Genomic DNA, 20,768 nt, shown 5'->3' with positions numbered 1-20,768 from the left:
ATTCGCTGCCATTTTTTTACTTCATTTCGTTTTGTGTTTCTATGTATGCGCTCCCCCGCTTTGATGTCGAACAATGAGAGACCGCTTAGTTATAAAGCAAATCTTCGGGCGGGGAGAGCAACGGCAAGAAGGGAAGCTATTTTGCAACTCGCCAAAGAGCGCTATCAATACGGCCGACGCCGGCGGCCGAATGGGAACAATGGAGGGGAGATAAATGGGGATTCGGACGGCATGAGGCATGTTTCTTTTTCTTTCTCTTTCCTCTTATCGCTCCCTTTCCAGGACAAACAGATACGCGGTTGCACAAAATGCCATTTGTCCCAGTGACCTGCTCGCCTGCCAGCTCCTTCCAACGAAAGCAGACAGGGCTCGACCCGGCCTCTCTTGCCTTGGCTTGACTTCACTCGGCTCGATTTAGCCTGTTCGGAGTGTGGCGGTCGTGGTGGCGGTGGAAACATCGTCTGTTAGTCCGGCGCGCCGTGTCATGAAGCAAGCCGGACTAAATATCGTTTGTCGTCGCGACTCTAGTATAGGAAAAGGGAAAAAAAGACTCACTGGTGGCACATATGTACCGGGCGAGAAGCTTTTGATTATACAGAAAAGAAAGGAAAACAAATACGACCGCCATTGCTGCCGGGCTTGGCTCGACACTGGTCGGCTTCGAAGCCGACGGCAGCCGACTCGGGACGCGGGCGCGTGAGGCTGTGGCGGCAGCAACTCCCAGCCCTGCTAGAAGATTCATTATTCAACGCGCCGAATGGAGCCTGTCTGTTCCCGCTGCGCCATTTGTTGGGAGCGCCCCGTGCCCGTACTCCTTAGTGCCGGATCTATTATATTTGGTTTGCTTAGATTTCTTTGCATGCGCGTATATTTATCGCCGCTGCTTCCGTGCGACTAGCTTCTAGGGCCTGCAGAGTTCGAAGGCGCTTAGTGAAATAGTGTAAAATGCCCTCAGCCGTAACTAAAGGCAGGCATCGACCCCTTCATTAAGGCCACGATTTATCTCTATCCGTACAAGTCCCGCCTACTAACGCTTAAAAAAATGTTAGTAGGGGAACGCAAAATCTTCAGTATTACCGTCTTTCGCTTCGTCGTCTCGGCATTACACGCCCTTTTAGACATAGTTACTCATTAAACAGTGAGTGCAAGACGGACCTAGCGGCGAGCTCGAACAAAAGGGAATAGTACAAACATAACGCTGAAGCAAAGTTTGCTTTCGGTAGCCTGCAGCTCAATTTTAAGCTAGCAACCTAATAAATGGTTCGCTTAAAATAGACTCCGTTAGTCTAAGCCTAGATGCAGTGAAATTAGTGGTAAGCTACTGTGAAGTAATTTTGACGCCCGGTTTAGGACAAGGATCGACGCAGCGAGTCAGGAATTATGAAGGAAGGAAGAATTCATCGTGGAGTCACTCTATTTCGTATGCGTACTGACATCTGACAGCTTCTGACTTGCACCTTGTCATACCTCTTCGAAGGTACAAGATCTATATCAATACATTTTCGAAAAAGTTAATAAATAGAAAACATCCGGGCTTGCACCAGAGGCGGCCATCAGCAATAATGTGTGGATATTACTGATCTGATTAATTGATTGATTGATTGATTGATTGATTGATTGATTGATTGATTGATTGATTGATTGATTGATTGATTGATTGATTGATTGATTGATTGATTGATTATTCGTTAACTTGTTATTCTTGGCAGAGGAATCATGTTCATTCTTGATGCGCATTTTATTCAGTTTATATACTTAAAGTAACTATCTACAGATTTTTCACGACCATATATTACTGCGGTAATTGAAATCACATTGTCCAAATAAGCTTGTACGGGGCTTTCGGGCTCAGAAATACAGTGCAGAAATTTAGTACGTGCTGCAACTGTATAATGAAGTCGTTTTGCCGCTGTAACAAGTACGTGCAAACGGGCGCTGATATTCAATGAGCGACTGCTCTGCATACAGGTCACTGACGATCAGTAGTGATGAAAGCCGCATATTTGCGAAAGCGCCAAAATAACTGAGATGCATGGGCTTTAGTAACAGCATAGCTTAAAGCTATGCTTGAAGTTTTAAAACAATGTTTGTTATATAAAAGTGGTCACATCGGTCACAGATAGATAACAGCAACCAGTTTTTAGCCGGTATCAGCGCAGCCGATGACATCGCCACAGTCAGCAAAATGGCTGCATGCCTTTCGAAAATATTTTACCTATCATAACAAGCGTGGTAAAATCTTGTAAAGAGCAAGAACAGTCACAAAAAAACAAACATGCACACACACGTGTGTGTGTGTGTGTGTGTGTGTGTGTGTGTGTGTGTGTGTGTGTGTGTGTGTGTGTGTGTGTGTGTGTGTGTGTGTGTGTGTGTGTGTGTGTGTGTGTGTGTGTGTGTGTGTGTGTGTGTGTGTGTGTGTGTGTGTGCGTGCGTGTGTGTGTGTGTGTGTGTGTGTGTGTGTGTGTGTGTGTGTGTGTGTGTGTGTGTGTGTGTGCGTGTGTGTGTGTGTGTGTGTGTGTGTGTGTGCGCGTGCGTGCGTGCGTGCGTGCGTGTGTGTGTGTGTGTGTGTGTGTGTGTGTGTGTGTGTGTGTGTGTGTGTGTGTGTGTGTGTGTGTGTGTGTGTGTGTGTGTGTGTGTGTGTGTGTGTGTGTGTGTGTGTGTGTGTGTGTGTGTGTGTGTGTGTGTGTGTGTGTGTGTGTGTGTGTGTGTGTGTGTGTGTGTGTGTGTGTGTGTGTGTGTGTGTGTGTGTGTGTGTGTGTGTGTGTGTGTGTGTGTGTGTGTGTGTGTGTGTGTGTGTGTGTGTGTGTGTGTGTGTGTGTGTGTGCGCGCGTGCGTGCGTGCGTGCTTGCGTGCGCGTGAAGCTTCAATATTCACCGTGTCTCAGCCTTAAGTATAAAGCCCAATGTACGCACACCATGCGCTTGCATACAGTGTGTCTCGGCTACTATGAATCAAGGTTTAAAAAAAAAGCCCCTAAGCGTTCTTTTCAATCAAATTCAAGAAAATGTTAGCAGTCAGGTGATATACCCACTGTTTTGCTTTTCGTTCTCCCTACTTGCATATCTAGTAAATAATAAATGAACCCTTTTTATCTGCGCCTTTAAACGCAAAAGATGTGAATAAGGAAATTTGTCGAGAACCACGAAAATAGTTCGATCCAGGTGTTAACGAGAAGGCAGTCTTAGCGGGGCTCTTTTTATCTGACAAAACTGAAAAAGCTCGAGTTTTAAATATCCACGTGATGGCACGCTCATTCCACTTGAATGCGACACAAATCTGCGACTTGATAAAATGATGTCAAATCTGGCTCTTTTGCGCTATCACAAGAGCTTCACTTTTTTGTATACAGATTGCAAGCTGAACGTCATCGGCTGTTGACAGCGCGCTTTTCCGGCGCGTCAGCATCATCGCTGGCGCTTGCCACCGAGCCAGCATTAGTACAATGCTGTGTTGTGGGCATCGCGTTTACCCAGTGGCGGACGAGAGCGCTGAGTATGCGGTGCATTCGAGCGTATGTAGCGCGCTGTCATGTGGTAATTTTGAATTTCGCGGGCTTTTATTTTTCCCGAATAAAAAGAAGTAGCGCTAAGACTGCCTTGTCGGAAGCACCTGGGTCGGAACATTTTTGTGGTGCTCGACAAATTTCCTGTTCACACTCGAGCGATTAAAGCGATCTTTGAAAAGTTCCTAATTTTCAGTGATTATTCAAGTAGAAGGAAAGAAAAAAGTAGCGCCGCGTACCTTGCATGACTCCTAACAACGTTTAGGGTTTTCGTTTTTCAAGTATGGGTCCATGTTAACTGGAACACCCTGTAGAGAGCAGCGATGTTGAACACCACATGCCACTATAGTCGACAATGAGCACTCTGACCGGACCTTCGTGCCGAGATGAAGTATATATTGCTGCTATAACTGAGAGTTCTGCCCTCGTCTTTGTCGGAGAAAGACCTACATCAATTGCTAATATGTTTGCCCTCTTTTCTGACAATATAAAGGGTCCGTTAATGATTATAGATTCTTCTTTCCATTATCTTCTCTTATTTTTGCACCTACAATTTTTACGGAAAACTGAAATCGATAAAAGACAAGTAAAGACAAGTGATTAAAAGGGAAGGAATGCGTACAAAATATTTACAGGAACTTGTAATAAACTAATTTTTCGTCCCCCTATGAGCCCTGTGGGCTGCCCGCCTGACGGCAGACAAGTCGGCGACTGAAAAGCAGTGTGGTTGCTACTAATTAGGAACATATCTTCTAATCTGTCTGCATATAAAAGTAAAAAAATATAAATTAGAGCTCTACGGCACATTAGTTTGAAGCTTACCATTTCGTCAAAAGGGCTGGGAAGGTCTCCGAACAGTTACCTTCGTTTGCGTAATATCGCGTACCACTTGCTCAATCGTGCACAAATACCGACAGGGAGAACATGAGCCTTCGAGAACAGACTGAACACTAGCTGAAAATGCAAGTGCATCTGACACCTTCGTTCCGCTCATCAGCTTGTGCGGTCGTTTAGTTTCTATGATGCCTTCTCCGCTCATTGTGGACACACTAAACGAACGTTGTATACTTCCATAAAACAAAAATTAAGGCCAGGGTTTCTGTCCAACTCATGAAAACTTCCACAGTAATTAATAAGATACGATGAAAAGAAAACGAGTAGTTTCTGATACCTTCCATTGGAGTGATTTGAAGGAAGCGGGTACAACGCGATAGAAAATAACCAGTACATGCAGCGTCCATTCAAGAAAGCTAGTTAATATATGCACGTCTACGAGTCTCTATTATTCTTTGGAGGGATTTATTTAGATACTCCATTGGCTGCCTATAAACTTCTCAAGTGAAATCTATAGAATGTCTATAGATTTGTAGCAATATATTATTTATAGGCTTTTACCTATAAGACTCTGTATACAAAAGGTCAATATACCATATCGCTAGTTCATTAGTTGTCTATAGAAAATAGAAAAGGCAGTTACAGTCATTTTCCGGGCAATATGTGGATTGTCTACAGGGTAAAGGAAATGTGAACTAGAGACTTTAATCTTTATTAGTAAGGTTGAAAGTTGGGCGAGTTGAATTTTGTTCACTTTGAAGGTAGCGCAAAAAACGAGGATCAAGGCGTAGGAGGACACAGCACGAGCGCTCGTGCTATGTCCTCCTACTCCTTGGTCCTCGATTTTTGCGCTACCTTCAAAATGAACAAAATTAATCTTTAGGTAGTCTATTGACTATAAACAAAGGCAGAAAATCTGAATGATGGCAATGAGTCAATAAAAATTTTGTTGAAAGTCTCTAGATCATTTTGCAATGGGAAACTACGGCTCATGAGGGCGCGTATTTTAAAGGTTGTGAATTCAATTTGCCGACCTGCTTGGAGGTCGCGGTGCATCTTGAGGGCCCCGGGAGAACCAAAATCAACAATCAGCTCTCCCGTGGTCGCCGTGCGATGCGAATTCGCGCCGAAACAAGAAAAGGGGTGAACTCTGCAGATAATTTTTATTTAACATGATTTATACGGTTCGTTCCTAACATGTTCATGTTCCGTCTACCAACCGTCCCGCTCAAATTTTTTTCTACTGCCAAACATACGAGGATTACAGGAGAGCCCGTACTAGTCGAAACACCACATCGAATGCCGTCTATAGGAGTTGTTTCACTGCTGCACCAACACTTTTTCGGCAGTTACGATTAACAGCACCTCCCTGACGTTTTAGCAGACCTGTAGCGCCATCTCTCTTTTGAATTGTAGACTATACGACAGCGAAAGCTTCATTCCTGATGTCACTAAAGGGTGATGTCACACTAACTGCAGCCACGGACTGTTCAAAGTATCTCCCCATTGTCGATGCTCATTAATGGGAAAATCTGTTGTTTTTCGAAATTGGCGTATATTCTGGCAAAGCTGTTACTATTTGGTTTTCTTCTCCATCCTGGAGCACTTCAGTAAATTTGAGAACAGTGGGTTAATTCTTTCGTTTAAAATCTGGTGCTTTCGTAGCCTTGGTTGAGATGATTTCCTGCAGCCAGCACTGTATTTGCGCCGACATAGACATTACACACACATTACTACCCACTTCTCGAATGCATCAAAAATTTTGAACCATGTATTAGACCATCTTGGGCATTTCATGAACTGCGTCGTGATATCCAGTCTCTATTTCCGCCATTCAACGCGCTTGGGAGTGTTTTTTCGATACTGTATGTGACGTCATGGGTTCGTCAACCGGAACGTCATTTCTGGCCATGAAAGCATCCTCGGCTTCGATTTGCTGCTTTCCTTCTTGAAAACCATTCTAAATAGAATTTGTGAAAAATGGATTGCTTTATCGCAAGCAATGCTGTAATTGAGGCTAGTTGGTTTTCCATCATCTTGTAGGCGCGCTGAACTTTAACTCGAGACAATTCACTAACACAAGACAACTTGTAGGCGCGCACGTACAAGTCTTGTCTTGTGTTAGTGAATTGTCTCGAGTTAAAGTTCAGCGCGCCTACAAGATGATGTTTTATCGGTGACAGGAGACACAGAGAATGCGGTGTAACCAGTAACGCAGTTATATGAAACATCACTGGAGTTGCCCTTTAATGGGTCACCAGTGACTGCTCCGTTATTTTAGCAGTCAAACTACCAATAATAAATACAGCTTTTTTTAGAATGCCCCTTTTCCCTTTGTTTTCTCGCTAATCATGTGACGTCATTTGTCTGCTTTTTACAGATGACTGTGAAGCACTGCTGTTCGTGACAACTCTCGCAAGAGTCGCTGGAAATAAAACTGCACTGACATGAGCGCCCACCCTGGAAAGCGGAAAGGCAAGTTGTCATATAGCACCCTTTCTGCTCCGAAAAGCGCCACAGGCTCTATTCCTGCAAAAAAAAAAAAAAAAAAAAAAAAAAAAAAAAAAAAAAAAAAAAAAAAAACAAGTTGCTCAGCTCTCATGTAAAGCGGACAGTTCTCTGTGGCCCTGCAGCAGAGGCTATAGGCGGAAAAACGAATTTCGGTCCGCATACTGGGGGTAATTAGCTGCCGCAGCACAAGAGACCCGCACCACCTCTTCAACTCTCCTCCTTCAGCTCTCCCACTCCTCCAGCCCCAACCCGAACTGTGACGAACACTGTGCTCATGGCCCGTGGGCAAATGACCATCACCATCCTTTTCCTATACCTAGCATCTGCTGCATTACCACAAATACTTGTCCGCGAGTGTAGTAATTAAATGCACGGTCAGCAATGAGTAGAGAGAGCAGAGCCTTCCATCATTTACTATGATATCAAAAGAGTATGCACAAAAAATTTCGGTAGCACGTTTTCAATTTTTTTAGAGATTACTAAGTATACTGAGGTCAACGCGTAGTGCTCATCTACTGTCACTAAGTAATTTAAGCTTTGCATTTCATTTGCCATGCTTCTGGGATTTCAACATCCTAACGGTGGCTACGAATTTGAATGTCGGTATTAATCACGCGAGGAGAAAAATAGAGTGCGACAGAATCTCTTTTCTAGTTTCGTGTATTTCGTGCTTTTTTGGCAGGCTGATTTTCGCATCATTGTAACTTAAAACGATGAAGCCGTGTAATGTCACGGCACGTCCAAGAACTTCAGGTGGTCTGAATAATTCCGGAGCTCTCCACTGCTTCGACTCTTTTCTCTCTTGGCTTGGCTGGGCTTGGCATTCGAAATTCAATGAGGAATCTTTGGGCGTGAGTAACTGCTAGAAATATGCGTTTATATTCCCAGAACTGTGCACAGCACCAACAATCTTTGTTCAGTCAGTTGCAGTTAGAATGGACACCTGTATTAAACTTCTTGAAATGCTTGCGGGCATCATAGGGAAATTCTAAAAGCCGATATATTATGTCAATCCTTACATCTTGCGTTCCATTCTGCATCCAATGCCCCTCCTGCTGAGTGGCTGATTGCAGTGAAACCGGGATAATGAAGACAGATTATTAACCGAATTGCTACGCGTCAAATAATGTTCCGTCCTGCACAGGCAATAGAGCTTTCAATTAAAGCTGTATTCATCCAAAATGAGTGCGTGGCTGGCGTGGACGACATAATTATTCCAACCTTACGAGATAGTGTCCCAGCACTGCGCCCATAAATGTGGACATAGAACATCTACAGGAAAAGATAGCGTAAAGCTTTCGTGTCGGCGAGGTGGATAAGCGTTAATTGAAATTTTGGCTGCCTAATTTCGTAACCTTAGATGTGCCCCTGGTGGAAATCGAAGACAAGACAAAAAGCTGACGCTTCCTTTCTACGCACTCGTGTCAGGGCGACGTATTCCACATGACAACAGTAATTAAGCTTCTCATATGGCAAATATGCAAGACCTACATGACACGAACGAAACAAGATATGCACCTTTCAGTGATCCGTCGTTGCCCGATTCGACAAACTTTTATTTCTGTTGCTTCAACGAAGTAATTGGTCTCCAAATATCAGATTCGCAAAACAAAAAAAGCAGAGAACCAATCTTAAACTTCCCTCTAAAGTGCGCTTAATATATAGGCTTATGATCAATTAACGACACGGACGCGAGGCAATAATTGAAATCATAATTAAAGCAGTGGAAAAGCGCTGCGCAATTTAGTAATTTTTCTGGCCGTAAGGAGATGATCTAAATTAGCGGCCTAGGATAATTACTTTTGTTCCAATCAAACCTACAGGTACCTACCGGTATGAACGACTTCTCTTTCTTTTTTTTTTTTTGGTCCCGTTATCCAAGTTTGGGCGCATTTTTTATCTTTATCTCGGTCTCTGAAAAATATACAGCCGCTTGGCTATTAAACTCCTGCAGGAACGCGGCGTCTCGTATGACCCGACGACAAAGGTTGAGCCTCGTGTTTCAAATTCACTCTTGAACCGCTTCAGCCTCTTTCTTTTCAGTTTTTCTCATTTTTGGCAATTTAATGTTTTATTTTGTCCTCGTGCTTTGAAACTACGCAGAAGTACTCAAACGACATTGAGAAAATTAATGCTCGACGAGAATAAAGAAAGTAATCTGCACTTTCCAAGAAAAAATGATATTGTATCCGAGTTAAGCTTTCTTGGCAGTCATGTCGTTTCGACTTTTGCTGGTGCTTCTTTCCTACATTCTCTAAGACAATTTCATTACCATGCCCTCGCTGTTAAAGCCGACTATTTTCGAAAGCCCCATGACATTGATATATTGAAGCTGCGTTCGAAAAATTTATACGCGCGGAAGGTTTTTGCGCTATTTGGGCTTACATCCGTGGTTGTCTCTTGTCAGGATACGCTAGTTAACAGAGACACAGCTAACCATAAATCGGTCTTCTTGCTCTACTAAGTATATGAATCACGCCTGTACCACACGAGTCAGTGTAGACCCGTCGCTGCGGTTCTTAGACCGAGCTTCAAATATGTACAAAAGCTACAGCAATGAAAGATATGCACGGGTAATTTACACATGGTGCGATGCAAAAATCAGAATATTTTTAAATCCCGAGATTAACACCGCTACTTTTACTGGGCGCATGAAGAATTATCCGATGAAGAGTTCCCACAGTACTTTGAAAGCGACACGCTAAACCAACTCGGCACAATGGTCTCGGCATCTCACCTGATAGCACGAAGTCACACGATGGAGTCTCATAAGCGGTGCCGGTGTCATAACGCGGAAACCACATTTCCAAATAGAAGTGCTAAATTCTGTCCACGTGATTAGCGATGCTTAAAAATTGACATAACCATCAGCATCCGCTTTAATAGTAATTTAATTAGTGCTAAGTGGTTATTTTAACCACGCTATAAGAATGTATTTCGTGGTAAATTTATTCGGATTGGGCGCCAGTTACCTTCTTCCTTAATGCAAATTGCTATACGGTAATCAATTATCTGATAGCCTATTACTCGCTACTAGCTTTAAAAGTATGCCCTGGAATTTCCTAAGCTTTGGTACATCGATTTGTAATGAATTCGTATAATCAGAACTCTTACATTAGAAATGAATTTGTTCATTCATTTCTCTACCACACATGCAACAATAGCAAATGGCATCCGCAAGATCAAATGTTTCCTGGTAGCACTTCGTCGCCAGTCATCTAGCCGTAGCCTGGAAAAGTAAATCGGTTCCTTCTTTTTTAATTTTCATTTCAGCCGTCCTATCTAACACCAGCACCTGCTTATCCGCTGTCCTCTTGTGCTAGTACGTTCTTTCCGAGCTTTGTGCTTTCTGATTTAAGGCTATGATGCTATCTTAACTGAGTGTCACTTTTCGTTTAATTTTGTTTCGAAACTTGGTCGCTAAACATAACTTTCTGCTGCATGGTGGTTATGTTTCCATGAGTATCCAAGCAGGCCTGCCATACTGTCTTCCGCTTTATATATTACAAAATTTTTATTTGATCCTGAGTTTCGGCCAGATTCCAAGCACACGCCAGGTACAATTGCGTTCTTACAGATTTTCCGAAACACTTTCTACTTGTTATATTCCCAAAGTGTCCGGGGCTTCACGAAGGTGGTGTTTCTTTTTTTTTTTTTTTCTTCTGATGTGTGCCGCTTTTCTAGCATGTAATCTCTGCCACAGTTCATGCATTAGCCTTAAACGGAGATAGCCCTAAATTTTGTAACGACGCCGCGCTGGGCTGATAGTTATAAACCATATCATCCCTATTCTTCTATGCCGAATGCCAGGCCTAGAACTTCCACCTTCGGTCTGCAAAAGTTAGCGAAATATTGACGTCTTTCCGAATGTTTCTTCAAATAACATCACCACCGTACATCGGCCTCGGTAAGCTACGTATTTTGAGTTTGCCCAATCGCCACCCGGACAGAGTGAACCCTAATTTGTGCTCTTTAGCTTCCGTTCTACTCCTGGCGCAGAGTATAAAAATTGATGAAGATAAAAAATGTTCCTCCCTAACTCCTCTCCGAACCTGACATCTTACTGTACCTTCCTTTCTTGCCAAGTCACTGCCGCTATACTCCCCTTATAAACGTATTAAGTATGTTGATTCACAACCTAAACTAACTACCTCAACATGTCAGTGCAAGTCGAGGAAGCTCGTTTTGGTCGGGATTATTTCGGAACAATCATCGCGCTGATTCGCACAGTATTACTAAGTAAAACTGCTCTTCTGAAACTGATTTTACCTGTTGAATATATCACATTGAATAGTTTCAATATATAAAGCAACCACGTTCAGGGTAAGTGCCGTCTCCCCCAAGCATCCAAGCATTGGTCATATTTAAAGCACAGGGTGCACTAGTGTGAAACATAACGACGAAGTTGAACACAAGAGAAGGAAGGAAAAACTTTATTTAGCCCTATATTACTTGGCGGTTTTGGGACGTCTTCAGAGATGTCTGCTTGTTGAATCCACAAGAGTCTTCTCCGTCGACCTCGTCCACTTCTGCACAATGGTCGGTTGCCCTCAGTCCAGGGCTCCGCTGGCTGCTGCCGCCCGTTTGGCTCGCTGTACCAGACCTTGCTGGTCTTCGCAGCGGTCGCTGGACAGCAGAGTCTCCCATTGCTCCGCACTCGGGTTTCGATTTTTGGGGACCACATCTATGTTTTGACAGGCCCATGGGATGTGATACAGTGTTGGTTTTTCATCGCTCCACGGACATCTGTCCGCGTATATGGTAGGGTGCATTTTGTTTAGTATGTGTCGGTTTGGGTATGAACCCGTCTGTAATCGTCTCCATATCACAGAGAGAATTATGTTGGTTAGTACTACTGCTCGTACGCAGAAAATGTCTCATATATGTGGTTCCTTTCCATGGAGACTATTTAGAATGAAAGAAACCGTATGCTTTCACTGAACCCGAGGAATTTTTCGCGAATTGTTTGAATGTACAACTAGAACGCTTTCTCGTGCAGAAGTTATCTGTACCATGACCGCTCGATCTCCCTTGTACTATCGGGGACAAAAGCCTCTGGACAGCACATCTGGCGATTTTGGACTAGATACCGAAGCACGATGAGAACGAATTATCATGTCTCTAGCACACGTTAAAGAACTAAAGTCCCATTTTTACATCGACGAGTATGGCCCGAGACTACTGGGCGATACGAAAGTTATGTGCTTTGTTTGCAGCTTGCGTGGTCCACAGATTTTGCGTGCAAGGCTGCGGCACGAAATAGCCTAGTATTTCGTTCTTTTCAGACGGTGAGCATTGCCACTACTTTCACATAGTGCCGTACTTCAGAATCTGCTAACATCCAGTGGTCGTCACACTGTCTGCGGGGCGTATTTTAGAATGTCCTATAATCCCTCAACTTTACCCAAATGTATTGTTCGGAAAGCATAGGCGGTGGCGGCGCAAAGTTAGGTGGGCGGATGAGATTAGGAACTTTGCAGCGGGGAATAGCTGAGCGTAGCTGGCACAAGACAGGGTTAATTGGTGAAATATTGGAGAGACCTTTTCTCCACAGATGGCGCAATCAAGTGGGGATGATAATGATGATCGTTCGACACATTGGCTCCAGATTTCGAAGTCCACACACTGAATAACTGAAATTCAAAGGCAGTTCCTGTCTTTTTCGGTTATGGCGCAACGCCGTTCAGTCTAGTGCGCAATCCTGAACTTCCGATAACGTATACGACCGTCGCTCAACTCCTGTCTCCATATACTGCGCGAGTTACAGTCCGCTGTTCTTTCCGTCAGTCCGTTTTGCGAAATTATTTGAGTGAAAACAAAAAAGAGCTCCTTTTTTGTGCTATATTTAGATATTATCAGGGTATCGTATAATAACTGGGGCATTGTATCGTACCGGGATACCGCTCTCTAAAATGAACATCGTTGAACTTATTCGCGCTTTCCCATTCTGAATTCTGCTGCGCTACTCTGAACCTCTTGAAACATTTGAGCTAGACCAAGACATTCATAAATAACCCCAGTTGCTTGTCAGCTCCTGGGTCGTCCGTCTTCATCGTCCTGTCTCAAATCTGCTCCTTGCCATCTTTTCACATAAGCTAGCTCGCATGCAGCAGCACTATTCTGTGATTTATTTCTTCTATATTGGTAACTTTCACTTCCCATTCATTATCTCAAATCCTTCGTTTGCTGCTGCATTCGTTTTTCTGCTCTAAGTTGCCTCCTTATAAATTCTAAGTTGCCTCCTTATAAATATTCGAGCTCAGTTCACAACAGTCTACGGTTTTTACAGTATAGCAACCTGGCAAGTTAAGAAGAGAAACAAGCTCAGGGAACAGCTCTCCTCTCTGGGAGGCTTATTTAAGTGCCTACACGTTTCGCCTCACTATATCATGCGCCAGAACCAGGCATCAGGCCTTCACTTTCATTTTAAACTATTTACTTATCACTTATACTCTTACTCTGGAGAGGGCACTGCCGACGTGGTAGCATTGTTCATATTTTGTTCGTTATGTGGACGCTTCGGCTCGTCGTGTAGTCTACTTGTACCAGAATCATCCTGGTCGGCTAGCCCACTTATCAGCGGCAGCGAGACTAATGGCAGCTCATTATCGAAGGTTTCATCCCTCCATAGCAACAAAAGATAAAGCGGAAAGAAATAGGTTGAGAAATAAAACGTGCCGCCCGATCTTTGTAGGGCATCCTCTGGCGCCACGGGCTTCTACTTCTTACCACCTACAGTCGCCTCCATTATTTTTGCTTCTTTCTCCTCCTAATTCCCTTTGGGCTCGTTAGCATAATTCACGGCAGAGAGCTTTTCCATGATTAAAGTGCCCGGAATAACGCCCTTCCCGAATCTTCATAAACAAGAGAGGAAAAAAACGCTCCCTAATGTTTCCGGCATTTGGCGGAGGCGCGAAGTTTTTCTTCTTAACTACTCCTCTCGGCGAGAGACCGGCTAATTACGCAACCTACAAACAACATCAAAAAGAGATGTAGACCGCTAACGCAACGTTGCGTTATATCATTCATTACCATTTGGTGTTATAGGCCTGTTTTTTTTTTTTTTTTTTTTTTTTGCGAAGTCACTTCATAAAATTCATTTTTCGTTAGCAAAACGGCCGCACTGGTCTGGCTGCCTACTGCAGCGTCAGTTACTGCTCACCGCTGAATCAGTAATTATATATTAGTCAAGGCTTAACTACTGTCCACTAGACGATCAAATTGAGCTACGTCGGCTTCTGTTTCATGCGCACAGTAGCTTCCGCCGAGCAATAATCGAGTTGAGCCGTGCCAACGTTAAGAAAAAATTAAACAATTTCAAATACAAATAGGTAGTAGTTAGAAAAATTATTATCTTATTCAATTAATCGTCTCGACCTAACTCTCATAAAAAGGACTTAGAAGGTATTCAGTATTTGCGTATATCGGAGAGCACATCCAACAGACAGCAACTGTTCTTGTCTGCTACTGTGTGTTGCTACACCGATATATATATATATATATAGGTAAAGGCACTATGAAACCTGTGCATCCTACTGTCAGTAGAGTATATTGGAGCTCTTGCTCTGGGGTTTCTATACTGTCTGTGACTGCCTGTCCCTCTGATGTTGATAAAAATAAAATAAAAGTTGCCTTGACTGCACCGCGAATCGGTATAGATCCCGCGACAAAACAAATGGGTAAACATCGATAGGCACTGCACAAAAAAAAGGTGGTGGTATACCATCCTCTCAGCGAACGAATGTTATGTACACTCTATTGGTAAAACAGTGTCAGGTCAGCACGATTGACAACTATAAGTACCCGGAGTGTATAGACCTTTTCACGATCCTGGGAGAAACCGGTTTAACTGCGCTGTAAAGCAGGCATAGGGGTGAATCCTGAGCATTTTCCTGTGTTATGAGCACAGCCGAATCTCCAATATGGCATACGCCCTTTGGCCATTTTCGAAACTGTCTATACCAGGCAATATGAGCTGGTCCCCCTTCGTGGCACGAGAGGATGTGGCGCAATACGTGCATAGGGGGGGGGGGGGGGGGGGTTGCTCTTTAGTCTCCCTGACAGCCATATCGCTCACCAGCTAGATACACATCCATGGTATCTTCGCGCACGGAGTGGCACGCTGGACAAACCACGCAAGGACCCTTATTTGCGACCGGTACGGCCTCCCAACAGTCCACAATAGACGGAAGCGGCAAAGAAAAAGTATATTCTGGCGCTGTATGTTCACAACGAGCAGCACATTTCGAAGATGGACTGCTATCAGAACACCATGTAGACAGAGATGCTTGTTGAGACACGCAGTGGTACACTATAGACATGAATGTGGCGAGCGCGCTTCACGGCATACATTCCGACGGATTGTCCTTTTCACGGTGCAGAGGAAGAAACACTGCAGCATATGATAATAGGCTACAGTGCAATTCAACCTCGGCCCAACGTGGATTCACTATCGGCCGCATATGACCTTGAAGAGACTCGAGACGAAACCGTTGTCCTCGTGGTGACGAAACGCCGTCTTGAACTTTGGCGGCTTAGCACTTTGTTGCGGACATTTCGTCCCGTCGGACGTCAAGTGACCCCTTGAGTGTCTGAAGCTTTACGGGCAACGCACTGTCAGTTCACGATTGACCACGCCTCGATCATCCCCGCGTGCTTAACCAGACAGCACAAACCATGCATGCTCTCAATATTGCCCTATGACGGCAATCTCCGGCCCGATCTATAGGACCATTTCATTGCCAACTACCTCTAATATTGGTCCGATGATTTGTACTGCCTGAGAACTGTCATTCTTTAGCTCTGTGCTTTGCATGTGGCTGTCTATGTCAACTTCTATCCGTGTCCAAGGAACCCAACACACCGCTACCGCATTGCTCTCGGAAGATGCGATATGCGGTCGCAGTATTTTGCACTGAGCTAAAGATAAGGCTAGCAGTCACCGATTCCTCCAAGCTTTGCTTAAGCCTCACCTTAAAATCCCAGCCTCGAAGAGAAAAGGAAATGAAGCGTGATGAAATTCTGCGGATACTTCGCATTTGATCAACTTACCTAAATCGGCTGTATAGTCGATTTAGGTAAGTTGACGGAATTGCACAATTTTTTATGACATGACACATCATTATCAAGTGACAGCATCGGGTAAGGCATTTTTCTGCCATTTATATCTCTCTCTTTTTTTTTTTTTTTCAGAGTAACCTTTTTTTTTTTTTTTGTTGTTGCAAACGCTGTTGCGCCTTTAGAACTTAAAACACCTCTTCTCACATTTCACTAGGAACATTAGACATTAAAATGAGGTAATTGTGACATTTTCGAAAGCAGGAGTTACGTTTCAATCAATGACCTTATTGGTCATTGCCATAAACGTTCACACTGATGTTTTCAGGAATGTTTTCCAAAAAATTACATGCTGCAGATTGTAAAAATAAAATGTCACGGTGTTAGATTCAGCTATGCTTAAATATTCTTCATGGGACTGTTATCTTCAGGATGAAGTTGTCCCGTGTAAATTAATTCATGGCGCACTAACTCTATGCGCAAGACAATAATGGCTAAGACTGACGCCCCTAAATACCTCTCTACGCTTAACTATTCGGCATACGACTGATGTACATAGGACAAAGCTCGCCTGTATAAATTAATCCATGGACTCATTGACCCTGTGCGCCGGGAATTGATGGTTAAGCTCAACGTCCCCGGACAAACGACCAACCCGTCTGTTCGGCGCCTGTCTGTGCGACCTGAGCCACATCGACCGAATAATCAGCTGTTATACATGTGTGATGGCCTCCCATTTTGGTATGCGGGTTGGATTAGTTCATTTTGAAGGTAGCGCGAAAAACGAGGACCAAGAGTAGAAGGACACAACACGATTAGGCCTCAGCCCTGGTTAACGGTAATTAGTCGCATATTATTTTTTTCTCCTTTTCTTCTCACTTCTACAAAGTCTTACGTTTATGACATAGCAGAGGCATATTATTTCATTTTTTTTTTTTGGGGGGGGGGGGGGGGAGGGGTAGCCTCGTGGTTATTGTTTTCAAATAAAAATTCTTTCTTAGCTCATCCACGTGCCTGAATATTTGCTTCAAATGCTACAATCTGTAGAGGCTGATATAGGAGATGATTATATTTTGTGCATTTCTCTCAACTGTTTGATTATATATCAAAAAGTTCGGTAGCCTACTATAAATCTGATGCAAACATTATATTTTTACTTTCGTGAAAATAGTAAGTTGTAACGAAGGGATTGCGGTAGTCAACAACAAAATATCAAACTACGGAACCATCGCCCAAATAAATTAGCAATTTTTCTGGCTCTTTAGGTTTAGTTTCCGTGATGAGTTATCTTACAGCAGGCTTCCGTCATCTCTACCAGCCGACATATTGATATTGCCTCTAAAAATGTGTTGTAAAGTTTTCCTTCTACAGTAATACAAGAATTCGATATGAACTGTGTTCAACATCATAGCCTGAGTCGCTTTGGGACGTTAAACCCCATAAACCAAACCAAACCAGACCCAATATATTTTTCCCTCAAAAATGTACTGTCATCTGTACACGAAAGCTGCTTAAGCAAGTTATACGACAAGGTGCCTCGTCAAGCGCGTAATGAACTGAAATCAAATAACGAACGAGTTCAGTGCAGCTAGAGTGCTTGTTTATACTGAAAAAAATACAAGCGGTTTCGTTTCTAGACTCAGCTGTATTAATTGATTTGTTTTATTATAATGTGGACGCCGATAATTGTACCCTCACTTCGTATACTCCTGATCTAATCTGCATGAAAAGCAGCTTTCGTGTGCCGCTTGTCGTTTATTAGTGAAAGTTCCCGAAAGTGATTTGGACGCCCAGTACTATTCCACAGAACTTAAACCAATACTGATTTCACTTTTACAGGCTGCATCGTACGTGACACGCCGGTGCTTACAATTTTAATTAAAAGCTTTCCTGATAAAATTCGGTGCATCCACCACCTCACGTGACAGAGTTGCCGCGGGCCGAGATAGGTCGTGCACGGACGTACCCTTGGGGGCACCGCTACCGGAAAGCCCTTGACAGGAGGAGTGCTGTCGCAATAGCCGCTGCTTCGCCCCTATAAATCGCCGCTTGCAGCAGTGGCCGTAAGGAGCTGACTGTCAAAGTAGGGAGAGAGGGTCAGCTGGAGGGAGAGAGGTGTCTCGCTAAACAAAAGCCACCCCCTTCCTTCTTTGCCCCTCGTCATCTCTTGACTAAGGCTTTGCCCTGGCAGAACCTCGCCACCTCCCTTCTCTTTCGTCGTCGGCGGCGGCTCAGGCGTTGCGTACATCGCGACTTGAGTTGTGCGGCACAGCGCCGATCGCATTTCGAATTCCCCTTCGGGGCCACTTGGCGCCGACGACTCGTGCCGTTAAAGTAGCTGACACACCGAGCCGCGTGGCGGCTCAGCGAACTGCTCGTCGTCGTCACGGAGGGAAACGTAAATACGAGAACTCTTTTTTTCTTTTCTTCATTTATTTTGTTTATTTTTTCTTCTTCGTGCGTCTGCGGTGCATGTACAATTGGAATTGTGGCGTCGTGCAAACATACCGCGTCTTGTTAATCGCTCCAACCTACGGGCCCAGTATCATTACAAGTTACATATCCATTCAGTTACCTAGAAGGATCTCGTTTTCTCAAATTTCATTCAGTCGCCGCAACTTTACGAGAAATAAATGTATAGGATATGTGAATACGAGATTATGAAAGACTAAGGACTTTATATGAAGAGTCCACGAGTCCTTGAAATAAAAAAAAAAGCATGAAGTCAAACATCATAAAAACACGGCAGTTAGAACAGTAACATTTCATTACGCTTTCTTTGGTTTCAGACTACGCTCTTTTCCACGTTAGTAACGCTAAGGTAGAAGGTGCAATCGGTGTGTGCTTTTTATATTCTAAGGTAAAAACAAACAGCTATAAGGGTTAAAATAGGGTTATTTCTCTACTCTCCCATCTATATTTTATCGTATCTATCTTATCTATTATTACTCTATTTCCCTCATCTGTTTCCTACTTTCGATTATTGAGTGTTTATGATATTATTTATTTATTAATTTACATTTTTTTTTTCTTCAGATGGCAGTTAAAATATCCCTGAGAGTATCTTCCTCGCTTATCAACTGCTTTTCCAATTTCTTCATTGATTCTTGAAATGAGAGCAGAATAAGTCAAAGCAATGGGCTTCCCCTCCCGGTTTAAACATATGGCTATAAATAGCGAATAATAAAGTGTTTAGTTTCCGAGTGAAACACCATTCTACCTCATGCTAGCGTCCTTTTGCGATTTATTAAAAAACGCTTCAACTTGGTCCGAGCCAGAAAATTTGGCTTCTATAAATCGTATTTTTCATGTGCACTTGGATGAAGTCTCTGCACTAAATGCGAAGGAAATATCAAGCTCATCAACGATAGCATGCACTGTCAATTAAATCAATATTTTGTCTCTTTAAAAACAAATTTTAAAAACAAAATCGGAAAATATGTTTCTGAAGCCAAACGCCAGAATGTTTACGGTGATCAGGCATTCTTCCTAAATGTCCTGTTCCACGGCTAAGCGTTTAAAATATGTGCTGTCACGTTTAATCAATCTTTTCGCCGCGTACAAAAGCAGGTTGGTCTTGAAAGGGGCTCGAAATTTCTTCTCGGGATAATATGCATTACATTGCATGCGACAAGATAATTCAAATATATTAGAAAATCAAAAATAACCGATTTCGTAAACAGTTTTCGAGTGAAACCTGCCATTTCTGTAGTTCTCAACTAAAGAACAAAAATTAAAAATTTTGTGTACAGCGCGAAAACCAAGTCTCTAATAAATTGTCTTTCTTTATAAAACGTTCCACGAAAAAAAACCTTTCACTGAGCGCCCCACTTGCATCTGAAATGGAGATAAAAATATATCCAACGACTATTACCCCTAAGTACTAGAATAAATAAAACCAGAAAAAAAAAACGGAGAGCCGCACAAAAAAGATTATTCGACGAAACAACCTCAAGAGGCTTTGTCATACATAACATACAAGTGTCATTCAAATTTCCACTGTGTCATACTTTCGTACACTTTGTATAATATTTTATGGTAATGTATGAAGTATGCATCATATTTTATGGCATTGTATACCCGGATGGGCTTATTAAATCATACAACATTTTCACTATGCAGCCAATGTATAATCGACGTGACGATTTGTTGCTGCCTTTTTCACGCTTCTTACTGGGTTATGAGCCCTCGAATGTTCAGCCACTCAACACGTCGTACAAAACTAATTCATTTTCAGTATTTCGCTGCTGCTGGCCTCTGCGCCACAAAAATATAAGACACTGTTAGATTTATTCGGCAAATTACCATTATTCAAATAGGTCTGGGATAATCTCTGAACATCGAACATTAAAAAAAAATTGAGTCAGACCTAGGTGCATGCAAAAACTCGATAGCAAAAATCAAAATCTTTCTATTGCATGCATGAGCAGCACAGTGCCCGTTGTTGTTCGTGCCACTTTACCTATACGGTTTGTTTCTGCTATCTCTTAGGGCTCCTTTCTGTCTCTCTAACTGCTCACATCTGACTTTGTTTTGCTAAATTTGCTAAGTAATGTATTTGGGCCTTACTGCGAGGAATGTAAACATTTTCGCAAGGCCAAACCAAGACTACGCTCTCATTTTTATTATCTGCATTACGTGATGGCTCGGAAATAAAGAAGGTTAGTACGCTAAGTACAATGTTACGGAAACAACCTGCGTGACTAGATGTGCCAGGTGTAACCATGGACCAATACTCTATATTCCTTGTTCCTCCTCTCTGCTGTTTCGTACCGAGGTCAAGCCACCTCGTTGCCGCTATGGCGCTGTCTTCTGGCTGTCATTGGCTCGGAGGCTGACTTCTAGACTTTCCCCGAAATACAAA

General features: G+C 43.1%; 1 long non-coding RNA gene across 1 annotated transcript in view; it reads right to left on the bottom strand.

The window, feature by feature from the left end:
• The window catches only part of LOC146175761 (uncharacterized), a 42,311-nt gene extending 32,667 nt beyond the window's left edge, over positions 1-9,644 (bottom strand). The window contains exon 1 of the long non-coding RNA XR_014701151.1: positions 9,585-9,644. This is a non-coding gene — a long non-coding RNA (uncharacterized LOC146175761). The remainder of the gene's footprint in view (positions 1-9,584) is intronic.
• Between the last annotated feature and the right edge of the window lie 11,124 nt (positions 9,645-20,768).

The sequence above is a fragment of the Amblyomma maculatum genome, chromosome 10, assembly GCF_055883805.1.
Source record: "Amblyomma maculatum isolate TAMU_Amacu chromosome 10, ASM5588380v1, whole genome shotgun sequence".
Lineage (NCBI taxonomy): Eukaryota > Metazoa > Arthropoda > Arachnida > Ixodida > Ixodidae > Amblyomma > Amblyomma maculatum.
This window is presented reverse-complemented; position numbering and strand designations above follow the sequence as displayed.